Here is a 14,865-nt window from a genome sequence, read left to right on the forward strand (position 1 = left end):
TCAACAGGTAAAGTCTTACTGGATGCTAAAGTCTCACATATATAAGAATGAGTAGAACCAGGGTCAATCAAAGCAATCACATTAGTATCAAAGAGAGTGAAAGTACCGGTAATAACATCAGGCGAAGAAGCATCCTGGCGTGCACGTATAGCATAAGCTCTAGCAGGAGCACGAGCCTCAGAACTGGTGGTAACATCTCTAGATCCTCTCTGACCTCCACTAGCATTCCCCGTATTTTTAGATAGTCTACCTCGAGCAGTAGTAGCACCCGGTTTCCCACTCTGATTTACGTTCTGTTCAGACAGTCTCGGGCAATCCTTGATAAAGTGGTCAGCTGATCCGCACTTATAACAGGAGCGATCATGGAATCTACAACTCCCCGAATGCCATTTACCACAATACTGGCACTCTGTTCTGTCTCGACGATCATTTCCAACACTGGCAACTGAAGCGACTCGTGTACTCACAGGAGGTCGATCACGATCTCGTCTAGAAAAGCCCGAAGTGCCTTTAGATAGGCCTAAATCATCTCTAAATTTCTTCGATGACTGTTGAAAGGGGTTCCACGAAGATCTCTTACGAAACTCCTTTGCTCCCATATCAGCTTTTCTTTTCTCCTTACTGAGCTCTTCGGCTTTGCTAGCTCGCTCGACAAGTACCACAAATTCTCTAATTTCTAAAATGCCAACACATAGTTTTATATCTTCGTTCAGTCTATCTTCGAAACGTTTGCACATTACGGCTTCTGAGGAAATGCATTCTCGAGCGTACCGGCTAAGCCTTACAAACTTTCGTTCATAATCAATAACCGATATGGAACCTTGTTAAGTTCAAGAAATTCTTTCCGTTTTTGATCAATGAATCTCTGGCTGATATACTTTTTTCAAACTCGGTTTGGAAAAACTCCCAAGTTACTTGCTCTGGCACAACTGTGAAATCAACGTATTCCACCAATAGTAGGCGTAATCTCGTAGCAAGGAGATAGTACACTTAAGGCATTCATCGGGTGTGCAAGATAGTTCATCAAGTACCCGAATAGTGTTGTCCATCCAAAATTCAGCTTGCTCGGCATCATCGCTATCTGTAGCCTTAAATTCAGAGCCCGTGTTTTCGATTCATCAACCGGGGCTTATTTAACCTTATTTGGTCGCCATCGGAGGTATCGCAGTGCGAAATGTATTAGTCGGGAATGGGGTTGTGGAACAGCCGTATTAGTTCGAATGTACTAATTGAACCAGTCATTCATTATGCTATAAAAAGCTTGTCTAGCTTCATCCTTCTGATTACTAGCAAAAGGTTGAGAGTCCGCCAGCGTTGTCCCTTGCGCGGAGCAGCAGCGCTACTCTCAACATCATCACTACCGCTTCGGTTGGGATCGGGATCCATTACTATAAGTAAACACATTTTTAACTGTCAGAAATCACCACACTATCAATAAACACATAATGGCATGTATAGCTAAACCCGAACGTATTACGGTAGTACTAGAATCGACTAAACCGTAGCTCTGATACCAATAAAATTTGTAACACCCCGTGTAACACCCCGTACCCGAGACCGTCACCGGAGTCGGACACGAGGGGTTAACGGGCTTAATCCATTTACTTGCACAGTTCGTTTTAAAAATTTCCAGACAGCTGGCTAACTGTGTCACTGTCACCTTAAAAATCATATCTTGAGTTCCACAACTCGAAAATCAGTTTCGTGATTTTTCCCTGAAACTAGACTCATATATGCATCTACAATTTTTTTTATAGAATTTTTTGTTGGGCCAATTAGTACAGTTTATTAGTTAAATTCTCCCATGTTACAGGGATCGACTACACTGACCTTTGCACATTACGACTTGAATATCTCCCTCTACAGGGCTTCAATACTGATTCCGTTTGTTTCTACAGAAACTAGACTCGAAAAGGAATCTGTACATATATGGAATGACTTATAATTATCTCTGGTCAATTTATGATGAATTTATAAAGTCGGAATAGAGACTCCAGAAACTGTTCTGGCCCTGTCTCACGAAAACTTAAATATCTCTTAACATACTATTCATATGATCGTTTTATTACCTTCCTAAGAAAATAGATTCATCAAGGTTCGTGTGACAGCCCAAAATTGACCCTAGTCGAGATGTGGTTTCGGGACCACAAAACCGAGGCATAAAAATAATTTAAAATTTATTTTGATGCCTATGATATGTGTTAATTTGTGTGTGACATTTTTGATGTTTCGATTTAGTGTTATAAATGCGAATTTCACTAGAAAGGACCTAGTAGTGAACTTTGAAAGTATGATGGGGAAATGTGTGATGACTAGTTGCTCATGCATGCAAAAATAAGGGATTTGCATGTCAAATTTCACCCCAACATGAAGTGGCCGGCCATGGCAAGAGAGGATGGGCAAAACATGTCATGAAACATGTTTTGTTGGTGCATTAGGGAGAAATAATAAACAAAGGTGTATGGGTAAGAAAAGAATGAAAAAAAAAATGTGTGTGAGTGTGGTATTCCCCCCCCCCATTGCCGTGAGTTGTAGAGAAAGAAAGAAAAAATTTTTTTTCATCCTTTCTTTGACCCAAAACTAAGGAAGAAGGAGGATTTTTGCTTCATGCTTGGTTTGGAAGAGATCTAGAAGGAGATTTGGCTAAGTTTGCATCAAGATTAAGGTATGTATGAGGTTGTGTTAGGAGTTTCATGCATGTTTTGGTTGCTAACTTGATGTGCATGTTAGCCATGGCTCAAATCTTTGTTATGCCATGGAAATGGTATTTGGCCAAAGTTGTTATGGTGATAAAGCCATTGCATGCTAAGTGTGAAGCTTGATGATGATGCATGCAATGATGGATTGTCTACTTTTGAGTAAGATTTTGAGTTTTCTTTTTGTTAAATCATGATTGAAGTTGAAAAGGAGCATGATTGTCATATTCGGCCATGATGCATTCATAAGCATGGTTCATGCTTCTTGCATGTTAGTTAAAATTGTGTTTTGGATGGCTATGGACACCTTGAAATTCGGCCATGCTCATATATGTATATATATGTTTGCACATGATGTTTGGTTATGAACTAAGTGATGAATATGTTTGTTTAAAGAAGAAGATGTTGAAGAATGAATGTGAAATTGCAAGCACATTCGGCCTAGCACATATATGAGTGCTCGATGCTATATTATAAGTTTTGAGCAACAATATGCAAAGCATTAACTAGTAAAATGCATGCTGTTTTGTGAGGTATTAATGCATAATTGGCCTCAACATGTACATGAATATTCGCCTTGGGTAGCCTATTGAAGGCCTTAGCTTTTCCTTGATGCTCGAATAAATTGTATTGAATTACTTGATGTAGTATAAAATGTGCATGACCATTGTGTATTCAAGCTAAAGAGTGGCCATATGACCATTTAAACTCCTTGTCATATTCGCCATAAGCTAGCACAATGAGGTTTTAATAGATTGAATTTGTTTGAATTAGCTCAAGAGCTAAGAGGGCCACAATTGGACAAGGGAAGGAAAAAGTGATCGAATAGCCGTAAAAGCCGCTCGACAACATCCGAGGTAAGTCCTCAAGAAGTGACCTTAATTGAATTATGTGGAATGAAATATGGATGTATTGATTATTGATTTATGTGTGTGAGTATTCGAATTCTACCGGGCTAAGTCCCGACGGCGATTATGCTAATGATTATAATTGTGTTTGAGCCTTAGTAACGAAAATGAAATATGTATGTCCAATGATTATTGATGTATGTGTGCATGAGAAGTTGAATGATATCCGGCTAAGCCTCAAGACAATTATGCTGGAAATTATACCCGGTTAAGACTCAAGGCAATTGTGCTAGTGGCTACATCCGGCTAAGACCAAGGCATTCGTGCGAGACATTCTATCCGGCTAAGACCAAGGCATTTGTGCACATGCTTATATCCGGTTATATTCAAGAATCTTGGGCTGGAGGTGAGTGTTGGTTGCTGTAATAAATTCAATTAGTACACTCGAGAAGCCCAAAGAATAAGGTACGTTTGTATGTGCATTGAAAGTCGACATGTTTGAGCAACATTCGCTCAATCGACTAATGAATTTCAGTTATTGAATTGATTGATACTTTGTGAAAGTATATAACGATGAAGTGCGAAGTAAGAATGTGTATTAATGAAATGATGCATTTGGCTATGTGAATGTATTTCTGTAATTAGAGTTGATTATATTCCTTGAGACTTACTAAGCATAAAAATGCTTACCCCGTTGCTTTGGCTCTCTGTTTTATAGATTTCGCTCGATAGCAATCAGATTCGGGATCAATAAAGTCAAGTCATCCACACTATCAACGTCTCTATTTTGGTATAAATTTTGGTTGAACTTTGAAATGGCATGTATAGGACTACCCTTGTTGGTTAAATATGTTGTGATGTATTTGTGTACGGCCATGCGAAAATGGCTCGTAAAAGGAAGCATGAACTTAGACTATTTGTGGTTTGTATGTATATATATGGTGTCATGATGTGATTATGGATTGGAAATGGGAGTGTTGGTCACATGATCAGCCATTGGTATGGTTAAAATGATCATATATGAACCTATGTATGGCAAGACTAGTTGGTTCATGGAGACTACCAAATAGGTAAGACCTACCTTAAAAACAGATGCTGCCAGCTGCAGTGACGTGAATGTGAAAAATCACCAAAATTTTTAGGAATGGTATTAAATAGTGAATAAGCTATGTAAATGAACCTTGATGAGTCTATTTTCATATGGAAGAAACGAAATGGTCATAGGAGTTACATGTTAAGAGATATTAAAGCTATTGTGAGACAGGGCCAGAACGGTTTCTGGGTCCCCTGTCGCAACTTTTAAAATTTTCTATAAATTATCCAGAAATAATTAGGAGTCATGCCTTATATGTACAGATTCCATTTTGAGTCTATTTTCATTAGAAACAAACGGCACCAGTATTAAAGTTCTGTACAGTGAGATATTCAAGTTGTAATGCGCAAAGGTCAGAGCAGTCAATCCCTGTAACATGGGTGACTTTAACTAATAAACTGTACCAATTGGCCTGACCAAAAATTCTAAAAATAAATCCATGGATGGATACATGAGTCTAAATTCAGGGAAAATTTACGAAACCAGTTTCCGAGTTTTGAAACTCGAGATATGATTTTTAAGGCGACGGTGATGCAGTTTTCCAGCCTGACTGGAAATGTCAAATTGGTGGACAAAACAAGTGAACTTGGCTTGTTAACCCTCGTGTCCGACACCGCGATGGTCTCGGTTCGGGTGTTACAATTTTATTGGTATCGAGCCTCGGTTTAGTCGATTCTAGGACTACCGTGATGTGTTTGGGGTCTAGCTATACATGCCATTAAATGATGAATCGATAGTGTGGTGATTTCGACAATTTGACTTTGTGTTTGTTTATAGCAATGGATCCCGATCCCAACCGAAAGCGATAGCTGATGATGTGGAGAGTGTGGCGCTGCTCCGCGCAAGGGACAGCCGGCGGACTCTCAACCTATGGCCAGCAATCCGAATGACGAGGCTAGGCAAGCCTTTTATAGTGTGATGAACGAATGGTTTAATCAATACATTCGAACTAACACTACTGTTCCACAACCTCCATTCCCGACAAATGCAACCCCAAGACCTACAATACCTCCGGTGACTGACCAAATAAGGTCAAGTAAGCCCCATCGATAGGATTGAAAACATGGGGCCACTGAATTTAAGGCTACGGATGATGATGATGCCGAAGCGAGCTGAATTTTGGTTGGATAACACTATCCCGTGCTCGATGAGCTATCCTGTACAACCGATGAGTGCTTAAAGTGTACCATCTCCTTGCTACGTGAGTCCGCCTACTATTCGTGGAGTACTCGACTACATGGTACCTAGAGAGCAAGTGACTTGGGAATTCTTTCAAACCGAGTTCTGAAAAAGTATATCGATCAGAGATTCATCGACCAAAAGCGAAGGAATTCCTTGACCTTAAGCAAGGTTCTATGTCGCCATCGACTATGAACGAAAATTTGTGAGGCTTAGCCAAGACGCTGCGAGAATGCATTTCGTCCAAGCCATTATGTGTAAACGCTTCGAGGATGGGCTGAATGATGATATAAGGATGTTCGTTGGCATTCTCGAGATACGAGAGTTCGTAGTACTTGTTGAGCAAGCTTGTAAAGTCAAGAGCTTAGAAAGGAGAAACAAAAAGTGATGTGGGAACCGGAGAATTTCGAAAGAGGTCCTCGGAAAGTCTCTTCAACAAGCATCAAAGAGATTTTGAGATGATGCGAGCCGGCTAGAGGCGTTTGGGCTTTTCTAGACGAGGACGCGATCGACCCTGTGACCACACGAGTCACTTGATCGCTGATGGTGGAAATGATCGCCGAGAGAGGCGGAGTGTCCACATTGTGGCAAATGGCATTCGGGAGCTGTTGGTTTCGTGATCGCCTCGCTATAAGTGTGGGTCGGCCGACCACTTTATGAAGGATTGCCCGAGGATGCATGAGCAGAATGTAAGTCGAGTGGAAACCGGGTGCTACCATCGCCGAGGTAGGCCACCTAGAAATATGGGCAATGTCATGGCGGTCGAGAGGATCTAGAGATGCTACCATCGGATCGAGGCTCGTGCTCTGCAAGGACTTATGCCATACGGCAAGACGTGAGGATCTTGCCTCTCCGGATGTCATTCTCGGTACTTTCACTCTTTTCAATACAAATGTGATTGCTTTGATTGACCTGGTTCTACTCATTCATATATATGTGAAACCTTAGCATCCAGTAAGACTTTGCCTATTGAGTCTACTGAGTTTGTAATTCGGGTGTCAAACCCCTTGGGTCATTACGTGCTTGTCAACAAAGTGTGCAAGAAAAGTCCCCTAGTGTTCCGAGGTTCTTGTTTTCCGGCGGACTTGATGCTTTTGCCATTCGATGAGTTCGACGTTATTCTTGGTTTGGATTGGTTGACCATGCACGATGCGGTTGTAAATTGCAAGAGCAAGACTATCGATTTGAGGTGCGCGAATAATGAAATAATTCGAGTTGAGTCTACGGACTTAAAGAGGTTGCCAGCTGTAATATCAGCGATGTTGGCCCGAAAATATGTAAGAAAAGGGTGCGAAGCGTACCTTGCATACGTGCTTTCGATGACAAGGAATCGAAAAGAAACCCGAATCGTGTCGATTGGTTTGTGAATACCGGATGTTTTCCTGAAGAATTGCGGGTTTACCACCTGTTCGGGAAATAGAATTTGGCATCGAATTGGTACCTGGTACCACTCCAACTTATATAGCTCCGTATCGTATGGCACCAACGGAATTAAAGGAGTTGAAAGCTCAGTTGCAAGAATTGGTGGATAGAGGTTTTGCTCGCCCGAGTTGTTCGCCTTGGGGTGCGCCAGTGTTGTTTGTGAAAAAGAAGGATGGAACCATGCGGCTGTGCATCGACTATCGTCAGCTTAATAAAGCGACGATAAAGAACAAATATTCGTTGCCACGTATTGATGACTTGTTCGATCAACTGAAGGGAGCCTCGGTGTTCTCGAAAATAGATTTGAGATCGGGCTATTATCAATTGCGAATCCGAGATTCGGACGTACCCAAGACTGCCTTCAGAACGAGATATGGTCACTATGAATTCCTAGTGATGCCGTTTGGGCTCACTAATGCCCCTTCGGTATTTATGGATTTAATGAATCGGATCTTCGGACCATATTTGGATCGATTCAGTAGTCGTGTTCATTGATGACATCTTGGTCTATTCAAGAAATGAGACCGAACATCTTTGAACACTGCGGTTAGTGCTGCAAATCTTACGGGATAAGCAATTATATGCTAAGTTCAGCAAGTGTGAGTTCTGGTTAAGAGAGGTTAGCTTCTTGGGTCATGTGGTATCTGCATCGGGTATTCGAGTCGACCCGAATAAAATTTTAGCCATACTTAATTGGAAGCCTCCGAGAAATATTACTGAGGTTCGGAGCTTTTTGGGGCTTGCCGGTTATTACCGACGATTTGTAAAAGGCTTCTCAACGATAGCCACGCCGATGACGAAGCTACTCCAAAAGGATGTTAAGTTCGAATGGACGGAGAAATGCCAAAAAAGTTTCGATCAACTGAAAACTTATTTGACTGAAGCCCCAATTCTAGTGCAACCCGAGTCCGGCAAAGAGTTTGTCATCTATAGCGACGCCTCCCTACTTGGATTAGGTTGTGTATTGATGCAAGAAGGTCGAGTTGTGGCCTATGCGTCGAGGCAATTAAAGCCACACGAGAAAAATTATCCGACCCATGATCTTGAATTGGCCGCCATCGTATTCGCCTTAAAGATTTGGCGACATTACTTATTTGGTGAAAGGTGCCATGTGTACTCGGATCACAAAAGTCTCAAATATTTGATGACCCAAAGAGACTTAAATCTGCGACAAAGACGTTGGCTCGAGCTGTTAAAGGATTATGAGCTGGTCATTGACTATCACCCGGGAAAGGCGAATGTGGTTGCGGATGCCTTGAGTCGTAAATCATTATTAGCTTTACGAGCGATGAACGTGCACTTGTCTGTTCGATCCGATAGTATGTTAGTAGCTGAATTGAAAGCCAAACCACTATTGATACATCAAAGTCGAGAAGCTCAGAAAGTCGACGACGAGTTGGCTGCAAAACGGCTGAGTGTGTTCGAACAAGGACTCGAATTTCAAATCGACGATGACGATTGTTTGAGGTTCAAAGTCGTCTGTGTTCCAAAGAATTGAACTCACGATAATTCGAATGAAGCCCATTGTAGCCGAATGGCAATCCACCGTGGAGTACGAAGATGTACAATGATTTGAAACGTCGGTTTGGTGGCATGGTATGAAGCGAGACATCTCCGACTTTGTTTGAGATGTTTAATATGTCAACAAGTGAAAGCGGAACATCGGTGCCTTGAGGATTACTTCACCAATCACGATACCCGAGTGGAAATGGGATCGAGTCACAATGGACTTTGTATCCGGACCGCCATTGTCGCAAGTAAGAAGGATGCGGTTTGGGTCGTGGTAGATAGATTGACTAAGTCGGCCCACTTTGTCCCCGTGACGCACGGATTTTTCAATGGACAAATTAGCCGAATTGTACGTTTCTCGATTGTGAGATTACACGGGTGCCTATTTCCATCGTGGTCGGATAGAGATCCGAGATTTACCTCACGATTTTGGAAAAAGTTGCAAGAAGCTTTGGGTACCAAGTTGCATTTCAAGACCGCCTTTCACCCCCAAACCGATGGTCAATCCGAGCGGATAATTCAGATACTTGAGGATATGTTAAGATGTTGCGTCCTCGAGTTTAGTGGTTCATGGGAAAGGTATTTGCCGTTGATTGAATTCGCACAACAACAAACTTTCAATCAAGTATTAAGATGGCACCCTACGAGGCTTTGTACGGTCGTAAATGCCGTACACCATTGTTTTGGTGAGCTTGGTGAAAGCAAGATTTTCGGTGGATTTGATTAGGGATGCTGAGCAGAAAGTGAAAGTAATCCGTGAAGGTCCAAGATAGCCTCCGATCGTCGAAGTCGTGACGCGGATCTGAAGCGTAAGGATATCGAGTATCGTGGGTGATAAAGTGTTTCTCAAGGTATCGCCTTGGAAAAGATACTCGATTCGCCGTAAGGGCAAGCCGAGCCCGAGGTTCATTGGGCCATATGAGATATCCGAGCGAGTCGGTCCAGTGGCATATCGCTTGATTTTGCCCCGAACTCAAAAGGTTCACGATGTCTTTCATGTTTCGATGCTTCGACGCTATAGATCCGATCCATCGCACGTGATTAGTCCATCGAAATTGAAATTCAAGCTAATATGAGTTATGAGGAAGAACCGATTCAGTATCCTATCACGAGAAGTGAAAGAGTTGCGAAACAAGCGGGTTCCATTGGTGAAAGTGTTATGGCTTAAGCACGGGATAGAAGAAGCTACTTGGGAGACCGAGAACTCTATGAAAGAGCGATATCCAAATCTATTTATCGGTAAGATTTTCGGGGACGAAAATTTCTCAAGTGGGGGAGAGTTGTGACAGCCCAAAATTGACCCTAGTCGGGATGTGGTTTCGGGACTATTAAAACCGAGGCATAAAAATAATTTAAAATTTATTTTGATGCCTATGATATGTGTTAATTTATGTGTGACATTTTGATGTTTCGATTTAGTGTTATAAATGCGAATTTCACTAGAAAGGACCTAGTAGTGAACTTTGAAAGTATGATGGGGAAATGTGTGATGACTAGTTGCTCATGCATGCAAAAATAAGGGATTTGCATGTCAAATTTCCCCCCCAACATGAAGTGGCCGGCCATGGCAAGAGAGGATGGGCAAAACATGTCATGAAACATGTTTTGTTGGTGCATTAGGGAGAAATAATAAACAAAGGTGTATGGGTAAGAAAAGAATGAAAAAAAAATGTGTGTGAGTGTGGTATTCCCCCCCCATTGCCGTGAGTTGTAGAGAAAGAAAGAAAAAATTTGTTCATCCTTTCTTTGAGCCAAAACTAAGGAAGAAGGAGGATTTTGCTTCATGCTTGGTTTGGAAGAGATCTAGAAGGAGATTTGGCTAAGTTTGCATCAAGATTAAGGTATGTATGAGGTTGTGTTAGGAGTTTCATGCATGTTTTGGTTGCTAACTTGATGTGCATGTTAGCCATGGCTCAAATCTTTGTTATGCCATGGAAATGGTATTTGGCCAAAGTTGTTATGGTGATAAAGCCATTGCATGCTAAGTGTGAAGCTTGATGATGATGCATGCAATGATGGATTGTCTACTTTTGAGTAAGATTTTGAGTTTTCTTTTTGTTAAATCATGATTGAAGTTGAAAAGGAGCATGATTGTCATATTCGCCATGATGCATTCATAAGCATGGTTCATGCTTCTTGCATGTTAGTTAAAATTCGTGTTTTGGATGGCTATGGACACCTTGAAATTCGGCCATGCTCATATATGTATATATATGTTTGCACATGATGTTTGGTTATGAACTAAGTGATGAATATGTTTGTTTAAAGAAGAAGATGTTGAAGAATGAATGTGAAATTGCAAGCACATTCGCCTAGCACATATATGAGTGCTCGATGCTATATTATAAGTTTTGAGCAACAATATGCAAAGCATTAACTAGTAAAATGCATGCTGTTTTTGTGAGGTATTAAGTGCATAATTGGCCTCAACATGTACATGAATATTCGCCTTGGGTAGCCTATTGAAGGCCTTAGCTTTTCCTTGATGCTCGAATAAATTGTATTGAATTGCTTGATGTAGTATAAAATGTGCATGACCATTGTGTATTCAAGCTAAAGAGTGGCCATATGACCATTTAAACTCCTTGTCATATTCGCCATAAGCTAGCACAATGAGGTTTTAATAGATTGAATTTGTTTGAATTAGCTCAAGAGCTAAGAGGGCCACAATTGGACAAGGGAAGGAAAAGTGATCGAATAGCCGTAAAAGCCGCTCGACAACATCCGAGGTAAGTCCTCAAGAAGTGACCTTAATTGAATTATGTGGAATGAAATATGGATGTATGGATTCTTGATTTATGTGTGTATGAGTATTGAATTCTACCCGGCTAAGTCCCGGCGATTATGCTAATGATTATAATTGTGTTTGAGCCTTAGTAACGAAAATGAAATATGTATGTCCAATGATTATTGATGTATGTGTGCATGAGAAGTTGAATGATATCCGGCTAAGCCTCAAGACAATTATGCTGGAAATTATACCCGGGTTAAGACCCAAGGCAATTGTGCTAGTGGCTACATCCGGGCTAAGACCAAGGCATTCGTATGCGAGACATTCTATCCGGCTAAGACCAAGGCATTTGTGCACATGCTTATATCCGGTTATATTCCGAAGAATCTTGGGCTGGAGGTGAGTGTTGGTTGCTGTAATAAATTCAATTAGTACACTCGAGAAGCCCAAAGAATAAGGTACGTTTGTATGTGCATTGGAAAGTCGACATGTTTGAGCAACATTCGCTCAATCGACTAATGAATTTCAGTTATTGAATTGATTGATACTTTGTGAAAGTATATAACGATGAAGTGCGAAGTAAGAATGTGTATTAATGAAATGATGCATTTGGCTATGTGAATGTATAGCTTTAAGAGATATTAAAGCTATTGTGAGACAGGGCCAGAACGGTTTCTGGGTCCCCTGTCGCAACTTTAAAAATTTGCTATAAATTATCCAGAAAGAATTAGGAGTCTTGCCTTATATGTACAGATTCCATTTTGAGTCTATTTTCATTAGAAACAAACGGCACCAGTATTAAAGTTCTGTACAGTGAGATATTCAAGTTGTAACGCGCAAAGGTCAGAGCAGTTGATCCCTGTAACATGGGTGACTTTAACTAATAAACTGTACCAATTGGCCAGACCAAAAATTCTAAAAATAAATCCATTGATGGATACATGAGTCTAAATTCAGGGAAAATTTACAAAACCAGTTTCCGAGTTTTGAAACTCGAGATATGTTTTTTAAGGCGACGGTGACGCAGTTTTCCAGCCTGACTGGAAATGTCAAATTGGTGGACAAAACAAGTGAACTTGGCTTGTTAACCCCTCGTGTCCGACACCGGCGATGGTCTCGGGTTCGGGGTGTTACATTTTGAATTCTGTACAATGAGAAATTTGATTCGTAGTGAAGAGTAGTCAGTGTAGTCAAACAGTGAAACAAGGTGAACTTTAAGAAAAATCTGGTATTGTTGGGCTAAACTAAAAATTTTGAAAATTTTATGGATAATAGATAAACGAGTCTTCTGTCAAGAAAAAGTTACGGCAATTGATTTGGAGTTTCGTAGCTCAGTTATAAAAACTTTAGTGACTGTTGCTCGGGAAGTCACTTATAGGAAATTGTAATTATATTGTAAACATTAATGAAAATTTGCTAATGAATTATTTATTGATTTTTATAAAGCTTACTATAATCTATATGTGTGAAAGTCGAATCTATATGTATTATATTCTGAAAGTAATACTTGAATAGTCGATTAATGACTAGTTTAAAATTTGTTGAACTTAAGCTCAAGAGCAAAGGGGGACTAAATCCGATAAAGGGAAGGAAAAAGTAATTGAATAGCCGTTGAAGTCGTTCGACAACATCTGAGGTAAGTCTTCGAGTAATGAAACTTAGTTTATGATTTGATTAAGTCATGACATACAAGCATAACGAATAAACGGAGATATAATGACTTTACTTGAATGATATATTGAGGTGATTAGTTTATACCTATGACGGGTAGCCGAATGTGTATAGAGATCATGTTATAAATCCAATCAAAATCATGTTCCTTGTATGTGGCTATCGAGCCGAAATTGGTAAGGTTTGATAAGTGTCTTGTGTTTGAGCTTTAGTAATGAAAATGAAATATGGATGTGTCATGATTTATTGATATATGTGCATGATTATTCGGATGACATCCGGGCTAAGTCCCGAAAGCATTTGTGCTAGTGACTATATCCGGGCTAAGTCCCGAAGGCATTTGTGCTATTGACTATATCCGGGCTAAGTCCCGAAGGCATTTGTGCGAGTTGCTATATCCGGCTAAATCCCGAAGGTACTTGGGTTTGGAAGTGAGCGATCTTACTGTAATAATTTCAATTAATACGCTCATTAAATCCAAACGATAAGGTATGTTTCGTATATGCATCGGAAAGGTTGATTCCTTTTAAATAGTATTTGCTCAATTGATTAACGAACTTCCGACCTCTAGTTAGGTTTGATTCCCTGTGTATGAATATAATGGTTGAAGCATGAAGTAAGTATGATTTGAGAGCATGCATATATGCAATTATTCATGTAGTCATATGAACATACCTTAGTCGTGAATAATTTCATTACTTGAACTTACTAAGCATTAAAATGCTTACTCTGTTACTTTGATTCTCTGTTTTATAGATTTTGTTCGTCAGCTATCGGACTCGGGAGTGTCAAAGTCGAAGTCATCCACACTATCTAAGCCACTTTTGGTACTCTTTTAGTTCAATTTTGAAAATGGCATGTATAGGGCTGACCCTTGTTGTTAATTAAGTACCCTTGGTAATGTGTATTCGAATAGCCATGCGAAAATGGCTCGTATATTTCGAAGTATAACATTATGGTCTCGGATATGGTTATTAAATGGTGTGGAAATGTTTGGTAATGACTAGCCATTGGTATGGCCACTCATGGTCCTATTGGTGCTACGTACGCCATGGCTAATCGGTATTACCCTTGATAAAAAAGTATGTCAATTTGCTATTTGATTCATGGAAAATTATGAAATAGGTAAAATGTACCTTAAAATAGATCTTGACAGCAAGAGTGACGTAAGTTGGAAAAATCACTAAAAATAGTAGGAGTGGAATTAAATAGTGAATAAATTATGTAATCCAATCTTGATGAGTCTATTTTCATATGAAAGAAACGAAACGACCACATGAGCCGTATTTTATGAGATGTTTAAGTTTTCGTGAAACAGGGCCAGAGCGTTTTCTGGATCCCCTGTTCTGAGTTTGAAAAATTACCATAAATGAACCAGAGACAATTAGAAGTCATGCTTTATATGTATAGATTCCTTTTTGAGTTTAGTTTCGTTAGAAACAAACGGCATAAGCATTGAAGCTCTGTACAGGAAGATATCTAAGTCGTAATGCATGAAGGTCAGAGTAGTCAAACCTTGAAACAGGGGAGACTTTAACTAATAAACTGTACTAATTGGATCGACCAAAAATTCTAGAAAAAAATTTTTGATGGACATATGAGTCTAGTTTCAGGAAAAATTTACGAAATCGATTTTCAAGTTTTGGAACTCGAGATATGATTATTAAAGCGACTGTGATGCAGTTGGCCAGCTGGTCTGGAAATTTTAAAATGAAC

The sequence above is a fragment of the Gossypium arboreum genome, chromosome 7, assembly GCF_025698485.1.
Source record: "Gossypium arboreum isolate Shixiya-1 chromosome 7, ASM2569848v2, whole genome shotgun sequence".
Lineage (NCBI taxonomy): Eukaryota > Viridiplantae > Streptophyta > Magnoliopsida > Malvales > Malvaceae > Gossypium > Gossypium arboreum.